Source organism: Delphinus delphis, chromosome 8, assembly GCF_949987515.2.
Source record: "Delphinus delphis chromosome 8, mDelDel1.2, whole genome shotgun sequence".
Taxonomy (NCBI): Eukaryota; Metazoa; Chordata; class Mammalia; order Artiodactyla; family Delphinidae; genus Delphinus; species Delphinus delphis.
The window spans coordinates 42,680,815-42,698,280 of NC_082690.1; the positions used below are offsets into that span (position 1 = coordinate 42,680,815).

General features: G+C 37.6%; 1 pseudogene; it reads right to left on the bottom strand.

The window, feature by feature from the left end:
* Positions 1-15,730: 15,730 nt before the first annotated feature.
* LOC132429033 (microtubule-associated proteins 1A/1B light chain 3B pseudogene) lies at positions 15,731-16,103 on the bottom strand (annotated as a pseudogene).
* Positions 16,104-17,466: the final 1,363 nt, after the last annotated feature.

A 17,466-nucleotide genomic window follows, 5' to 3' on the forward strand; every position in this document is an offset into this window, starting at 1 on the left:
TCTCCTTTCTATAATTTAGGAGCTGAAATCTCAGTTGGGTCAGTGCTTCATCAGGTGCCTAGCAGAATGCAGTTGCTCAAGAAATGAAACTAGGATATTGTCAAGGTAAAGCAACCTCTGAACCCAGGTGAATAGCACTTCCTAAGTGCTGCGTATCATTGCTCACTCTCTTCTTCCTTTCTAACTCTCCCCATGGGAGGATGGGTTAGCTGACAGGTCCCAACCTTTCCCACCTGAATTGAATCTTCTAAATAGCCACATACAGTCATTCCTCCAAGCCTCCAGAGATGGTCAATAAGTCTAGTCACAAAAGAGTATTCAGGGATTCTGTTTCTCAGTCAAAAGAAAGTAGGGGGAAAAAAGTCTCTCCTGATACTATCACTCTTTTAGCTTTAATTTCTCATTAGAGAGATATTTCAAAAAGTCTAAAGAAAGCTTTCAATAGCCAGACATCTTGTGAATACAAGCTATTGTGCTGCTAAAGTGTCTGTTCGTGTCAGAAAACATGAGGTCTGGGTGCGTTTGTCCTGTTGATCCACTTTAGATACCTTTTCGTTGTCTCTGAGAAACCTTTCATCACAGACCTTCTACCTTCCCCTTCTCAGTGGAGTTACAGAGCAGTTAGGCATAGTGTGTAGCTCATTTTCTGATGCAAATGAGTCTTCTGCTTCAGTTTTAATTTTTTGTCCTTTCTAAGTTGACAGTTGAGAAATCCTGAAGGACACCAACTCCTGGAGTTGGATTGTGAGATTTCTGATAAAAAACCCTCACCCTCAGCAAATAAAAACCAAAACCAAAATCAAAACCCCACCACACACACACACACACACACACACACAAAATCAAAAAACAAACAAAAAACCCAAAAAACAAAAAGCAGAGGAACAAGGACAAACACAAATCCCAATTCAAAAAAATTAAAACCTCTATAAAGGGCAATTTTCATCCTCTATCTCAGACAAAAATATTCATGAAACCTTATGCAACCTACCTTGTAAATTTACATCTGCTTTAAAATAGGGGGATAAGGACATGTTCTTATAATGCCTGAGATTGCAACTGAAAAGTGTCTGGATAGTAAGGGTAGCATAGTTGTAGAAAATTGACAATTTATTAGCCATCTATGCAAGTAGCAACTGTAGCTGTTTTGAGTTAACAAAGAAATGGACTTCCATATTTTTTTTTATTGGGTTTTAGTGGGCAGTCATCTTTTGATGAGTGAGAATGAGATACTCCTGAATTGTCACTAGATGCCACAGGAGACAACGTGGTGTCACTCCTCCTGCTTATTCTTATACCATCTAGTCTCTAATCTGATCAAAATTCCAAATACTGTGGTTTCAAATCTGATTATGTCTGTTATAAATGATCTCAGCAGAAGGTGGACTGACCTCATGAATTGGATCCTATGAGGTTTGAGTCGAAGATTTCCTGGCCAAAGATTTGCTTGCTCCCAAATATCAAGTTGGGAACCTACCATTTTCAGTGGTTTCTTTGGAATCACTTAATGACTCCCTTGCATTATCTTTACCTTCACAGTAGAGATTCAGCTCTTTGTGGGCTTGTTAATAGCTGTATTCTAGATCTAAGCATGGTGTGGGCTGCATAGTTGGTGCTCAAGAGTTATTTATTTATGTATTTACTTTTAATCAGTAGTTATTTGTGAAAAAATAAGAATAAATGAAGTGTGTGTATGTTAATCCCAAGCTCCTAATTTATCCCTCCCTTTCATGTTTCCCCTTTGCTAACCATACGTTTGTTTTCTAAATCTGTTTTGTAAATAAGTTCATTTATGTCATTTATAAAAATTAAATTCCACATATGAGTGATATCACATGATATTTGTGTTTCTCTGTCTGACTTACTTCACTTAGTATGATCATCTCTAGGTCCATCCATGTTGCTGCAAATGGCATTAACATACACACTACTATATAGTGTTGACTACTATATATAAAATAACCAACAAGGACCAACTGTATAGCACAGGGAACTCTATTCAATATTCTGTAATAACCTATATGGGAAAAGAATCTGAAAAGGAATGAATATATGTGTAAGAATAATGGAATTAATTTGCTGTACACCTGAAACTAACAAAACATTGTAAATCAACTATACTTCACTAAAATTAAAAAAAAAGAATAAATGAAAAAATGAATGAAGGAATAAATGGATCTGAAAAGTTTTGAGTCTTTGAATTCCTCATATGAATACAGATAGAGTCTTTTCTTGAGCAGATATGAGCCAATTTTTTCAGGTGCTATGAAATGAGATAATATAGGAAAGTTTCTGGCACACAGCATGTGGTCAACAAAGGCTAGCTCTCTTCCCAGCACATACTCTGGTGATGGTTTGGATGAATTCTGAAGAGAGTAGGATCTTGAAAAACATGGGGGAGGATAGGCCTTGAGTGCTGGAAGGGCAGAGAGGGCTGTTTTAAAGGATGAGGGAAGGTACCGAAACCACACTTTTTCAAACCCACAGTTTTCCTTACTCTGGGCCTGAAGCACTACCTGAATTGCCAATATTCCCTCCTACTCAGGGATCCTGACTCAATAACCTACCTTTGTTAAAATTCCACTCAGTGATGCCGGGATTTCTTGAGTAATAATAATGTTTAAATTTCTATTTGTGACCTTACGTCACATACAAAAATTAACTCAAAATGAATCAAAGACCAAAATGTAAGACCTAAAACTACAAAACTCTTAGAAAGAAACAGGGGCAAAACTTCATTACATTGGATTTGGCAGTGATTTCTTGGCTATGACATCAAAAGCACTGGCAATAAAACAACAAAAAATAAATTGGACTGCATCAAAATTTCTATTTGGGGCTGGTCTAAATGCCACCAAAATTTCCTCTTTCTTATGTGAGACTGACTAACAGCTAGGGTTTGTGCCTTGTAAGGATGGGTAGATTCACTTACACATTTTGTCGTGTGTTAACTACACAATGGAAAAGTACATCTGAACAACACTTGTCCCCACACCTCTTATAGTTGACTGAAATTATCCCTCTCAGCACTGCAAGGTTGCGGTATCATTGTATTTTCTGTTTTTGGTTGTTTTGGGGGTGTTTGTTAGCTTTTGGTTTCTGGCAACAGAAACCCATTTTGGCTAATTTAAACAAAGAGGTTGCTTAATGAAAGTGTCTGAGTTGATTCACAGAACCAAAGGAACATTTGAGGAGCCACCGTGGGAAGGGTTTGGAAACAAGAGAGCTCTTGGGAAATCAAGTAGCAAGAGTTAACCTCAGTCTCATCAGATAACACTGTGGACCAGTCAGCTCCAGTCATCTTTTCAAGTCCTTTGTCTTATGCTCAAGGTCGTATTGGCCAAGCTTGAATCCTTAACCCCTATTCTTCCCTTCAAGAAAGAAATAATATCTTTATTTAGGACCCACCAAAACTGCATGGAGTTCAAGAGCCCATTCTATCAAAGGAAATAGGGTGCTCTTTCCAGAGAAAGGGCGCTTGCTATGCAGCAAACACAAACACGACAAACAAATCAACCAACCAACCCAAGTCCACATACTGTGAATTTGCACTTATCATCCGTTCATGGGGGGAAACTGAGATCCAAGAATTAGATCCAAAGGGAATGTAAGGAGAGGTAAAGCTGCCATTGAAGTCACTCTTTCTCTCCCTGAATTGTATTCATATGTCAGTCTCCCTAAGGCATACTGCAACACTCGAGGCTGTTGGAGTTTCAAAAGAAAAACTTGTTTCTCATTACAGAGCAGTCATTTAGCCTTTAATTATGTTTGACTGTCCTGTTTCAGGTTTACGGCCATATTTGTCAAACAGAAATGATGAGTTCCAAGTGTATCAATAATTGTGATCCTATCCTGTCATCTGTGCTGATGAACAGAACCACACCAATAGCTTACACGCTCACAGTATATTTTCACATATGCTTTCTCAGTCAGTTCTCATCAACGCTCTGGGAAGAGAGAGATTTATCATTCCCATTTTACAGACGAAATGAGGCTCAAATTGGCCACATCTTCAACCAAAATCACAGAACAAGTCAAGTAAATGATAAGGCCCGGTCTTCTGCTTCTGAACTGTAATAGGAAGCACTTGCTGAAGTTGGGATCATATTTTCTACTGCTTTATTATTATTACTTTTAAAATTTTCTGATAACATGTCGCACAATGTTGGATATAAAGAAGTTATTCTGAATAAATGCAGAGAGCAGAACAGACTTTCTCCTCTCCCAGTGTTTGTTTTTTCCCTTTCTCATTCACCTTTTTCTTCATTCCTCTTATACCTTGCTCTGCTTTTAGTCAGTTTCTCTCTCATCTCCAATTTATTTTACATTCACTCATGTCCTTTAAGTACTGGAGGGCATAATGATATCTCTATTTGCATAGCACCTTGTTATTGATGAAGAAATTTACCTATATCAGCTTATCTGATTCCTCTGATTCTCTTAACAATTCTGCGAAGTAGTTAGGCAAACAGAGACGCAGAGAGCTTAAGTTTCTACTTTAGCTTCGTATAGCTGGTGAGACCTGGAACCAGTTGTGTAACTGAGATTTGAATCCAGATGTTTTTAAACTCCACACTCTGTTCTCTTCCTATTGCTCACCCTGTCTCCCACCAGCTCATCAAAATGCAAGATAGGACATACCAGAGACTGAAGTGTTTGCAGCCTCATTCACCTGTCCCCCAGCTCTCTGCTAGTAAGGATATTTTCTAATTGGGAAATTATTAGATTGTATATATGTAATAATGAATGGAAAACAAATGTTTCATGCCCACAAACAATAATATTGCCTAAATATTTCCTAAATATATTTCTTTAGTCTAATTTTATCATGCAACAGTTCTTGTGTTATGAAATTGTGCATCCTATTATTTTTATTGCACTTGATTTGATTCAGATTTGCTTTGCTGAGGACTTACTGCAGATACAATAAATGACACTTGGAACAGTCGAACAGTGGACAGATATCCACTTAGTGATGTTGTAGAAAGTAGTCATGTTTCATGACTGGAGTTGGGTTTGATTATCCCAAAGGTTCCTTCCACAAGCTTTACTGAGGTTGTCTTGGGCCAGGTACATACAGATTAGGAAAAAAATATGTTGTAGATAGTAAAAAAGGTATTTAAAAAAAATGATTTAATTTGGTTACTGGTAATCTATATGGAGTGGATATATCAGCATAAAGAATAAGAGTTTTGGAGTGAAATAGACATTACTTTAGTGGCCCTGGGGAAGCATTTAATCTCTATGAGCCTTAATTTCTCAACTGCAAGTTGGGAATGATACTAATATCCCTTTCAGAATAATTGTGTAGTTAGAGATAATTCCTACCAAGGTCTGTTACTTGGCATATGTTAGGCATATATATTGGTATATAACAAACACAAAATGGTAAATAGTTAAACTACAGAAACCATACTGTTTTCACACCTAGATATTCTTAAACATTAACTCTTTCACAAAACTTTCCTTTCATAAAACCAAATTCTTCTTTATTTCTTTCTGGGTACACACTTAGACAGAGCTGGCTTCATGAGTGTGCAGCCTGTGAAGTTGCATCAGTCACCATGCTCAGAGGGCCCTGTGCTCAGTTAACGCTCTGCTGTCGCTGTTTTAAAAATTCTTAATAATGTTATTTTTGATCTTGTGTTTTGTAAGTCAAGTCCAATGGGAAAATAGAACATGTGTACAAGCAGGGGAACTACACATAACATGCATGTCTCCTGTTCTCTGCTGTCCCATTTGCATACGGTTTTTGCAATGTCTCATGAGCACAGAATTCTGGTGCACCCACCATGTGTGGAAGTGCAGTGAGACCCAAGGTGAGTGCAAGGCCAATATGTTACATGTATGAATAAAGAAGTCACTGACAACCTTGAGAGACCACCTTAAGAGACCCTTTGAACCTGAGCTCGCTTTGAAAACGGAAGCCAACGATGGTCTAAGAAACACAAACAACCAAGAAACACTATCATATCCTTTCTTACTTCCTTATGTTAGCCAACCACTTACTCTGAAAAAGATGACATAGAGAAAAAGGGAAAGATGGGGTAACCCATAGTTCCTTTTCCTTACAGTTCTTCCTTACTCATCAGAAAGCTGAAGGTAGAGAGTGTTGGCACAACGTACCAAGAAGTGAAATAAAAAGAGCTGAATTCATTTTGTGCACTGTTTCCACTGTTCTGGTAAGAACAAAATATGCATATGTGCACATGTGTGCAAGCTACCAAAAACAAATTGTGAATTTCAGTGATTCCACATATGGACTAAATACTCATACTTGCGTATAAAGCTGGCATTGTGCAATACAAAGATGAATGGCAAAATTCATGCTAATAATCTAAAATTTTTATTCTTTCCTTAGAAAGACACTCAATATCAAATTAAAAAACTATGACAAATTGAGAGAGAGAGAGAGACCACAGAAGAAAAGTAAACGCTTTATATTTTGGTATCTTTTTTTTTTTTTTTTTTTTTTTTTTTGCGGTACGCGGGCCTCTCACTGTTGTGGCCCCTCCCGTTGCGGAGCACAGGCTCCGGATGCGCAGGCTTAGCAGCCATGGCTCACGGGCCCAGCCGCTCCGCGGCATGTGGGATCTTCTTGGACCAGGGCACGAACCCATGTCCCCTGCATCGGCAGGCGGACTCTCAACCACTGCGCCACCAGGGAAGCCCTATTTTGGTATCTTTAACAGCACTTTTTTCCTGCTTTTTCAAAAAGAATCCCCATCTTTTCATTTTGAGTGAATACGGTCCTGTTAATTATATAATCAGTTCTGTGGCTAGAATCCATTTCTCAATCTCGATTGTAATTAGGTATAGCTATGAGACTGAGTTCCTGCCAATAGAATATGCGAGAAAGGGATGTGTGCTGCTTCCAAGTTAATAAAACTGTTAATGCACACATGAAACCCTTCCTTTTCCACTAATGGCATATCAAAGTCCTAGGTGACCTAGGAAACAGGAAAGCACATATGCAGGACGACATAGCCTCTATGTGCTTGGATTCGTAAATGGCTGTGTGATAACAAGTCCTCCAACTGATCTGGACACATTTTGGACACTATACAGAGTATACATGAAAAATAAACACACTAACTAATTCGTGCGTTAGCCCATGTGCAATGGGTCTAGGTGTTGACTTATAGAAACCATCTTGCTTACAATGCTTTTACCTCTCTCTAAACTCTTACACCATTTTTTTGCCCCTGCCATAAAGTTGATAAGTACTGCATAAAATCTTCTATTCTTATTTGATTTTTATATTTCTCTTCTCCCCAGTTAAAATAGCTTAGGACTAGACTATCTCTGGTGCTCTAACTGCATCTTTTTGGCACTCACCATTCCTGTTCCTCCCAATCCAATATCCTGCTGCTGTTCTATATTGATGACATCAAGTTAATGTGACTTGATGAGTAGGAAGTGGCAAACAGTACTAATCCCTCCGTAAGGCACCAGAGCGTGGAAGAGAAAACTTACAATGCTTCAGGGGTTTGTGCATTGGTAAAGTAGTCTAGGGCAAGTCAGGACATTTCTTTTCAAGATAAAGTTATTGGTCCTGCACATTTAACCATTAGGGATAAATTACAGAAGTTTAGAGCATTTTTTTGATTTTAGAAACAGCATATACCATACTTGAAAATATTGTTCCAACTTATTTATAAAGTGACTCTTAGAAGGCTACCAGTTTTGAGTCAGACCCAGAGCAAGAGATGGCTTTACAACAAGGTAAGAGCAATTCTGCCTTTTGGACCATGAGACCTAGTAGATCCAATGGTGCTAAAGTTATTTGCAATCAGGAATAAGAAATAAATGTACTTTTAAAACTAAAACAAATATGCAAACAAAAATCAAAAAGCCCAAAACAAAACTTGGGCCTGATTCATGAATAAGTTAGCTTAATATGTTAGTAAAAGCTAAAAAGAGAGTGTTCTGCCCCAACTCAGAGGTGAAAGACAAGATGAAGGGAAATTTTTCTAGTAGTCAGAGATCTGAAGAGGTAACTGGTCATTGACTTTCTGTGGAGGGTGGTCAGAGGTAAGGATAACGATATACATACTCCTGGGAAGTGGCAAATGGCTCAGCTGGTTGATCTGAAGTCTGGAAGGAGTAATTTTGGAAGATAAAAGTCAAGCAGGCCTGGGATAAAAGGAAGTGGATGGACCTAGAGGAGTGGGCATAAAGTGTGTGGATCTCTGTGTCTCATGTAATACCCATCAGACTGTGGCAGGCATATGCTAAGATGGTCCCAATGATCTTTGCCTGTTGTTATCCATGCCCTGAGTAACCCCCTTCTCTTTACTGAGGGGTGACCTAGCTACTATAACTAGCCAATGTATTGTAGCAAAGATGATGCAATGTTACTTCTAGATTTTGTTGCATAAGATAGTTACTCCCATCTTGCTGGCAGTTTCTCTTCCCCCACCTCTCTCTATCTCTCTATCTCTATCTCTCTTGCTGACTTTGGTGAAACAAACCACCATAGTTAGGAGACCCATGTGGCAAGAAACTGAAGGCAGTCTCTAACCAACAGCCAGCAGGGAACTGAGGCCCTCAGTGTAACAGCCTGCAAGGAATTGAACCCTGCCCACAACCCCTTGAGTTCAGAAGCAGATACTTCCGCAGTTGAGACTTCAGATAAGATAGATTCTAGCCCTTGCAGAAACCTTGTTGCAGCTTTGTGAGATACTTGAAGCAGAGAACCCATAAAATCAGTGGCTGGATACCTAACCCACAAAAGCTGAAATAATAAACATGTTTTTTTGTTTGTTTGTTTTTAACCTTGTTAGTCAGGTTTATTCCCAAGTATGTTCTTGTTTTTGATGCAATTTTATTTTTTATTTCATTTTTTTAATGGTGGATTTTCTTTTCAATTAATTTTTATTGGAGTATAGTTGCTACATGTATTGTTTTAAATTGCTAAGTTTGGAGCTAATTTGTTATTCAACAGTCAATAACTCATACAGAGAGCATATATCACAGAAGAAGCATTGAAAAACCAGGTGAGTAGATGACTCATCCGGGTAACACCAGCCAGTTTCTGTCCTCAACCACCCAGAATTGCACACTAGGTCAATGACAGGGTAGGGTGGCACAGATGCAGAATATGCAGGAGCTCCACAGTATGGGCTCTCTCTCGCCATAGCTGACCTCGTTTCTCCTGGTGCTGAATGTGTGACCTGTCACAACAGAGGCGATGCTGACGCTTCAGTATGGTATTGTCCCTAAAAGAGGACAAATAGCTACTTGAGACATCTGAGCTTAGAGGCTGAATTACAGGTCCATGCCTTGCAGCCAAGGTTTTTAAGTCAAAGTCTATGAGCAATTTCTACAAAACTCAACTAATAGCAAGGCTAATTATTAAGTATGCCCCCTACTTATATTCATCCTTTGTTCTCTGTAACTTTGCTGTTAAAATGTTTTGGCCTCTTCACTTTTGTTGACAGATTGGCCCCATAATTGGAATCACTTTCCTAAAGGCATCACAGAATTGATATTCCCCCAATTTAATTAAGCAACTATGAAAACCCAGTAGCTCTCATTAAGGATGAATACAAATAAAATTATTTGGAAAGAAACCTAGGAGATAAAGGAAATAAAGGAAAGAACCTAGGAGAATGGATAGAATATGTTTCTTTCATATTAATGCAGACCTCTCTGGAATGCTGTGCTAATGATTTATTCTGCTCGGTAAAGAGCAATACTTTCTTCTTTTGTGACCATTTTATTAAGCAAAACCTTTTTGAAACTGTCTAGGTGTGCAGGTATTATATCTGATACCAAGGCTGAAGGATTTAACTTTCAAAGCCTCATGTTAGAGGCCAAAGGCTATCTATGTAATTCTAGAGCTGAAAATAGATAATAGGACTCTCGTTCTTCACTGTATCCATCAGTCACATTGCTTTCACCCTATATTTATTCACCATGAATTCCCATTGACCTAGGCACTGTACAAAACATACATCAAAATGGGGCCCTGCTCTCAAGGAACTCTTGGCAGCAGGCAGAATCTATACCAAATGAATTGCAGGCGTGATTTTCCATATCATCTAGGTCCTCGGGCTGTGTTCCTCATTTTTACATTTTTGTGCTTAAAGAGGAAAATAGCATCTTCAAATCCTTTTAGGAATAGAAATGTTAAAAATTATTTTTAGGGGCTTCCCTGGTGGCGCAGTGGTTGAGAGTCCGCCTGCCGATGCAGGGAACACGGGTTCGTGCCCCGGTCCGGGAAGATCCCACATGCCGCAGAGCGGCTGGGCCCGTGAGCCATGGCCGCTGGGCCTGCGCGTCCGGAGCCTGTGCCCCGCAACGGGAGAGGCCACAACAGTGAGAGGCCCGCGTACCGCAAAAAACAAAAACAAAAACAAAAACAAAACATATCTGGAAACTCATTTCCTCAGGGTTTAACACTGTTTTTCTCAGACTGGTAACTCAGTTGAACTAATGTATTTTTTCTCAAACACGTATTTCAACATAAGTTTGGTTAATGCCGGACCAGAGGAAGACACTGACATGGAACATTGATAAAGCCAATGGGAAGCAGTTTGGGGTTCAGAAACGTGGGGTCACATTTTAGCTTTCACTTACGATGGCACCTCCTCTCTTTGAATTCAAGGTCCATATTTCAAGCAAGTGAGGTAATCCAGTGTTTAATAATAAGTAAAGGGAATTATAAACTTCTTCTAAGACAGCTAATTCTGAATTGTTTGAGCATCATTCAGGTCATTATTTAATCAAACACAAGCTTACCAAAGACTCAATTCAACTGCATCAACAACTTAGATGAATTATTTGCTTAAATGCTTGGTAAGTACGAGTGTAAAAATAAAACCTTAAGGGACCTCTTGAAGGGATAAGATATTTTATAAGGACTTAGGATTCTTGATAAAGAATGTAATACAAAAAAAATCTCCGTGGGCTCAAATAATAACTATTTTCTAAAACTTTAACTCAATATAATACTCTACAGGCTAAAGATCCCACTTCATTTGCACCATAATTTGGCTGTTTGATTTTTACAAAAGCAATAATTGGCTATAAAGGATGATATGTAGTAGAATTTAATCTAGTATTTGCTTAATTAACAATTTAAAGATAATACAGCATGAGGATAATTGAAAAAATAATTCTAATTTTTGGAAAGATAACATCCTATTTGTTATCTTTATATAGATTAGATTTACAGCACTATGTTTCAGTACACTCTGAATTCTGAGGGAGAAGAGAACAGCAAGAGTATGGCTTATGGAACTGGGAATCAGGTAACATCAGCTCTTCCAATAATAAGCTATGTTGCTTAGGAGAATGAAAAAGTTAACTTCTCTGACTCTCTTCTCCAAAGCTATAAATTTTGAGGGTTGGAAAAGGTGATATACTTTCCTTCTAATATTGGATGATCTTTTTGATACCTGATTTTAGTGTTTTAATTGTGGAAATCGGCAAGAACCATTTCTTTGGTATACAAGTAAGAATTCATGATAAATTAAACACTGTATGGTATTACTCATTGTGTGTCCTGTATCAATGGTACTTAAAATATTCTGACTTAATTTAAGGTTTTTCCTTCTCAAATGATATGCCTGCAATTTGTCTTCTGGCTATTAAATACCAATTTCAGTTGAGATTTCTCATTTTTAAAATTCCTATGAATTAGTTATCATTCTCTTAATAAATTATTAGAAAGTAAAGTAATGGCTCAGAAATATAAAAACAAATCTAAAGTAGCTATATAAATTCTCTAGTTTAGCATTTCCCTGAATTACACAGGATGAGATTTTTGCTGCAGGCTATGAAGGAAAAACTGATTTGGGAATTGCCATTCCACTGTGACGAACTAGCACATTAGGCAAAATCCATGAAACAGTTATGTTCAGACATTGGACAAGAAAGAGGCTATGTAGGCTGTGACCACTGAGAGAAGGGAACACCTGAGGTGTGTCCTGTGATTGCTTTGGCTTTCTGCCTAGAGGCAATTTACAGGCCATTGTGTAGGGAGGGAGAATTCAGGTAGAGCATTGTGTCTTCCTGACTTGTGAAATAAAAATTTACTGGGTGGACTTAATAGAAGATTAGATTCTACTGAAGAAAAGATTGATGAATCGGAAAGCATTGTAATAGAAAACCTACAAAATGCAGCATAGAAAAAGGAATGAAAAAATTTTAAGAGCACCTCAGTAACCTGGTGGACAATAGCAAGGAATTTAACTTTGCCAATATGTAATTGATACCTAAGGAGAAGGGGAGCATTAAAATTTTAGAAAAAATAGTTAAAAATTTTCCGTATTTGAAGGGAACTTTTATAGTATTTTATACACAAATCCATGAATTTCAATGAATTCCAAGCAGAGTATACTCCAAAAAAACAAACAAAGACAAATTATATAGAGGAGAAAAAAAGATAAAAATGACCTCAGATATTATCCAAAATCAGGGAAGCCAGAAAACAATAGAAAGACATATTGAAAATGATTAAAGAAAAAATATTCAACCTAGAAACCTATATCCAGTGAAATTGTATTTCAAAAACTAAGGCACAATGAAAAATTTTCAGATAACCAAGCTTGAGAAAATCTATTGCTGGCAGATCTGCATTATAAAAAATATTAAAGGAAGTTCTTCAGACCAATGGAAAACAATATCAGATGGAAGCATAGATCTATAGAAAAAAAAATAAAAAGAAGTAGAAATGGTAAGTATTAGGGATTTTTCTTTTTATTTCTTTAAAAAATAATTCACTGTTTAATGCAAATATAGTAATATATCATAAGGTTTATGACAAAAGTAGAACTAAATTATATGTCAAGAATAACACAAAGAACAGGAGGGGGAAAAATGAACATTTTTACATTATATGTGAAGTGGCAGAATATTTGATAAGTTTAGGGTGTAAACCCTGGAACTCCTGCTTAAAATAAAAGGGGATGTATGGCTAATAAACTAATAGTACAGATGAAATGGAATTTAAAAATTCACTTAATCCAAAAGAAGACAGAAAATAATAATAGATGCAATAATGGAAAACAAATAACAGTATTATAAATTGAAATCAACCATATTGATAATTACCTTAACTATATATTGTATAAACATAACATTTAAGGCAGAGATTATCAGACTGGATAAAAAAATACCCATCCAATTAAATATGAATCTGCAGATAAAAGTAAATTAATGAAAAGCAAACAGGAATCAAAAGAAAGTAGGAATAGCTATATTAGTATCAGGCCAAGTGTTCTCCAAAATAGACAATATTACTTATGATAATGAGGGAACTTTGCTAATGATTAAGAGATTAAATCATTATGAAGAACTAACAAATTTCAATAAAAGGAGATGTTGTAAGCATTTGGAAAAGGAAGCAATGGTTATTATTAGACTTATGGTTCACCGAGAATAAATCATCCATGGTAGAGTCATTTCCTTCTTTGGTGAGTTAGGTATATACAGTACATGTTTAAATTTCAACATGATGTTGGAGTCCCCTATGACAGTGGTCCCCAACCTTTTTGGCAACAGGGACTAGTTTCGTGGAAGACAATTTTTCCACACACCGGGGTGGGGGGATGGTTTTGGGGTGATTCAAGTGCATTACATTTATTGTGCACTTTATTTCTATTATTATTACATTGTAATATATAATGAAATAATTATACAACTTACCGTAATGCTGACAGGAGGCGAAGCTCAGGTGGTAATGTGAGCGATGGGGAGCGGCTGTAAATACAGATGAAGCTTCGCTCACTAGCCTGCTGCTCACCTCCTGCTGTGCGGCCCGGTGGTTGGGGACCCCTGCCTGTGACATCTTTGAATAGGTGAATAGGTGGAACAGTTAGAGGATGCTTTAGTATAAATAGAGTAATTCACAGGAAGTCCAAGGTCTAGATTCAGAGGGTCAATATTTATTTGAATGGTGATATTTCTAGACATAGGACCCTTCATTCAATCTTGTGTGTGTGTGTAGTTTATGTTTGTTTTTTTTACACTTTAAACAATGTCATGTTGTTTTTTTAGACAAGTTCTTACATTTTTGGAAAACATTTTAAACAAGGATGTGATTCAAATATGATATTTTATTTTATTTTTTTACAAATTTATTTATTTATGGCTTCATTGGGTCTTTTAAACAGGGACGTGATTCAAATATGATATTTTATTTTTATTTTTTAAATTTATTTATTTATTTATTTATTTATGGCTGCATTGGGTCTTCGTTGCTACACGCGGGCTTTCTCTAGTTGTGGTGAGCGGGGGCTACTCTTTGTTGTGGTGCACGGGCTTCTCATTGCGGTGGCTTCTCTTGTTGCGGAGCACAGTCTCTAGGTACGCCGGCTCAGTAGTTGTGGCTCGTGGGCTGTAGGGTACAGGCTCAGTAGTGGCACACGGGCTTCACTGCTCTGCGGCATGTGGGATCTTCCTGGACCAGGGCTCAAACCCGTGTCCTCTGCATTGGCAGGTGGATTTTTAATTACTGTGCCACCAGGGAGGTCCTTGATATTCTAAATAATGTCATGCTGACCAGAATTTTATATGGTTCAAAGTTGAGAAGGGTAGTTAAAATTTGTGATTCTTGAAATGTTATCCATGAGGAATTCAAGTGACTCTGAAATAATAGGTGGACATTTGAAAGAAATGAAAGTAAATAGGTAAAGGTAAGTTTCTGCCACTGGTTTCACAATAAAAATAATTGTACTAGTGAAATATGACATAAAAGTGCTTAAGGATTTTAAGTTGATTCTAAATGAAATATAGATTAACGATTGGCATGCCTCGCCAAGATACCAACATTTATAATGGTTATAGTTTATTGAATATCTATTACATGCCAAGCATTATTAGGGACTTTGCATACATTTGCCTGTAAAGTTTATGGACATCATTAATTTTTAAGGTTAATTTTTGCCATTTTATAAATTGAAATTTTAAGCTCAGGGAGATGAAATAATTTGCTCACACAGCTAATAAGAGTAGGGACTAAGATGACTGATCTCAGATCCTTTTTTCCACAAGATTCTTACTCTTTTTCTCTTTCTGCCTCATTAGTGTGATTGTAGGTTTCATTAAGGTGGAAAAAATAACTGAAATAAAGGATGTAATAGGCACAGTTTAATCTAAACTGTTCTGAGTTCCATTTTGAGTTTTCCCTTTGATTGAGAACACCCACAGTTTAAGAGGAAAGCTGGAGTACTTCTAGAGTACAGGTAATCAGATGGAGAAGAGATTTGAATTTATTTTATATGAGGAACAGCCCAAAGAACTAAGAGTTTTTGACCTGGAAAGCAGAGCCCACAGTAGCTCAACATTGGGAGGACTGTTATTTGAAAAAGATGTTACATTTTTTTCTTTGTGACTCTACAGAGTGGAACTAGGACTAATAAATTAAAGAGTCATGAAGCCAGCCTGGCATAACATAAGTTAGAATTTTCCAACAGAGCTGTCAGCAAGTATACTGAAATCTCTGTGTGGTGGTGAGCTGACTGACATTGGAGGTATTCAAGTAGACGGTAGCTGATCACTTAGTTGGAAATCAGTGTAGAATCACTGGTAGTCTCAGCAGACGTTTAAAATTCCTTTCAATTCTTGGAGTCTTTAATGTTATAGAAACTGCAATATATTTAAGGGGTGGTTGTTAGCACACATTTCTTTTTTTTTTTTTTCAGTTGGTAACATCCCTTTTTTATTCCTTGGTAAGGGTTTAAAAAATTCGAGAACAGACACATTTTTTTTTTTTTTAGTCTTACACAGGAAATTTCCTTCCAAAAGTCTCCTGAGAGGTGTATACCATACACAGGAATCCATCTTCATCCTTCTCACTTTAATACACTTCACAAATCAGCGTGGACACACTCACCATGCTATGCCCATTCACTAACAGGAAGACTTGGTTAGCGTTGAGCTGTAAGCACCTTCTAATTATCTTGATGAGCTCACTCATGTTGACATGATCAGACACCAAGAACTTTGTTTTATCCAGGACCGGAAGCTGCTTCTCACCTTTGTATTGTTCTATTATTACTGGGATTTTGGTAGGATGCTGCTCTCAGGTTAAGTAGGCCATCTTCTACTCTTTGTTCGAAGGTTTGGTGCTGTTTGAAGGTTTTCTACGGCATGGCGGGGCAGGCTGGGCGGGGGCGGCGAGGTGGAGGGTCCCGGAGGCTCCAGGCGGTGGCCGCACCAGCCAGCACACATTTCTTAAAAGGTAATTTTATTGAATACTTTCATTATGAAACCAGATTCAAACAGAAACAAGCAACAGCACACCTACAAGTTAGAGCAGGCAAGTAGTCGTTGGTAAGGAGAGAACAAGATTTATGTACAATTCCATCCACTGTGTTAAACACTTGCCAAACAATAATTATTTACTTTTGGACAAAGATCCCTGGTGTGTATTTTTGACATTCTTTAAGGGAGCTGGCTTAAATGTTTTCATCTCCATCTCCAGCATGTCTTAAGTCTTGGCAAAGGAAGAAGCCAGGGGAACCTTTACTCTATAGAAGGTGAATGTTCTTGGCTGTGATGGGGGTAACTCTGCAGTTACATGGGGCTCATTCTTTCCATCTCATACATTGAAAAGACCTCCCAGGAAGAGCTGCCAAGACATCCGTGGGCCACGTGGCCTCCTCAAGCTACACTAGGATGCTTTGTGGACAGCGTGCTGGACCTTCATGCAGCACTTGCAAAAGATAAGGCATATTCTATCCTCCCCACCCTCATCCCTCCAAAAACTTCCTTTGCCAGTTTTCTTTACTGATCTGTACTTAATAATGAATAATGGCCGTCTGAGTAAAAGTGTCTTGAAAGTCCCTTTTTGTATTTTATAACCTTGATACTCAAAGTGTGGTCTGTGGACCAGCATCAACATCACCAGGAATTTGTTAGAAATGCAGGTTCTTGGGCCTCACGACAGACCTACTCAACCAGAATCCACATTTTAATAAAATTCCCAAGTGATTTATATACACATTAAAATTTGAGAAGCACTCTTTTAGACTACGTGCTCATGATCTTACACATTTTATAAGTGTGCTATATGGTTCAGTACTTTCTCACAGTGTTCCAATTTCACTTTGTACCTCTTAGTTTGAGGACAGTAAGATTTCTGGAACTATTGCCTAAACGCAAATCTTCAACTAATCCTTTACTCTCAATCCTCATAACCCAATTGCCCACCAATTATATAACTTTAAATCCTTCCTTCTTATTGCCCCTCCACCTGCTACAACAGACCTGGATAAGTCTCCATCATCTCCATCTGGACTGTAATTATATCCTCTTGCTAGATTTTTTCTGCTTTCATTCACTCTCCAAACTGCAGGCAAAGGTAATTTTTTATTGAAATGTATCCTTGCTCCAGGGCAATGTCCTAACTTATTAGTCTGCATTCAAACTCTTCTCTAATTGGTCTCCAGTAACCTTTTAACTTCTGCTATTGACACATTTCTATCAAACATGTTAATTCTAACTATAAGCTAC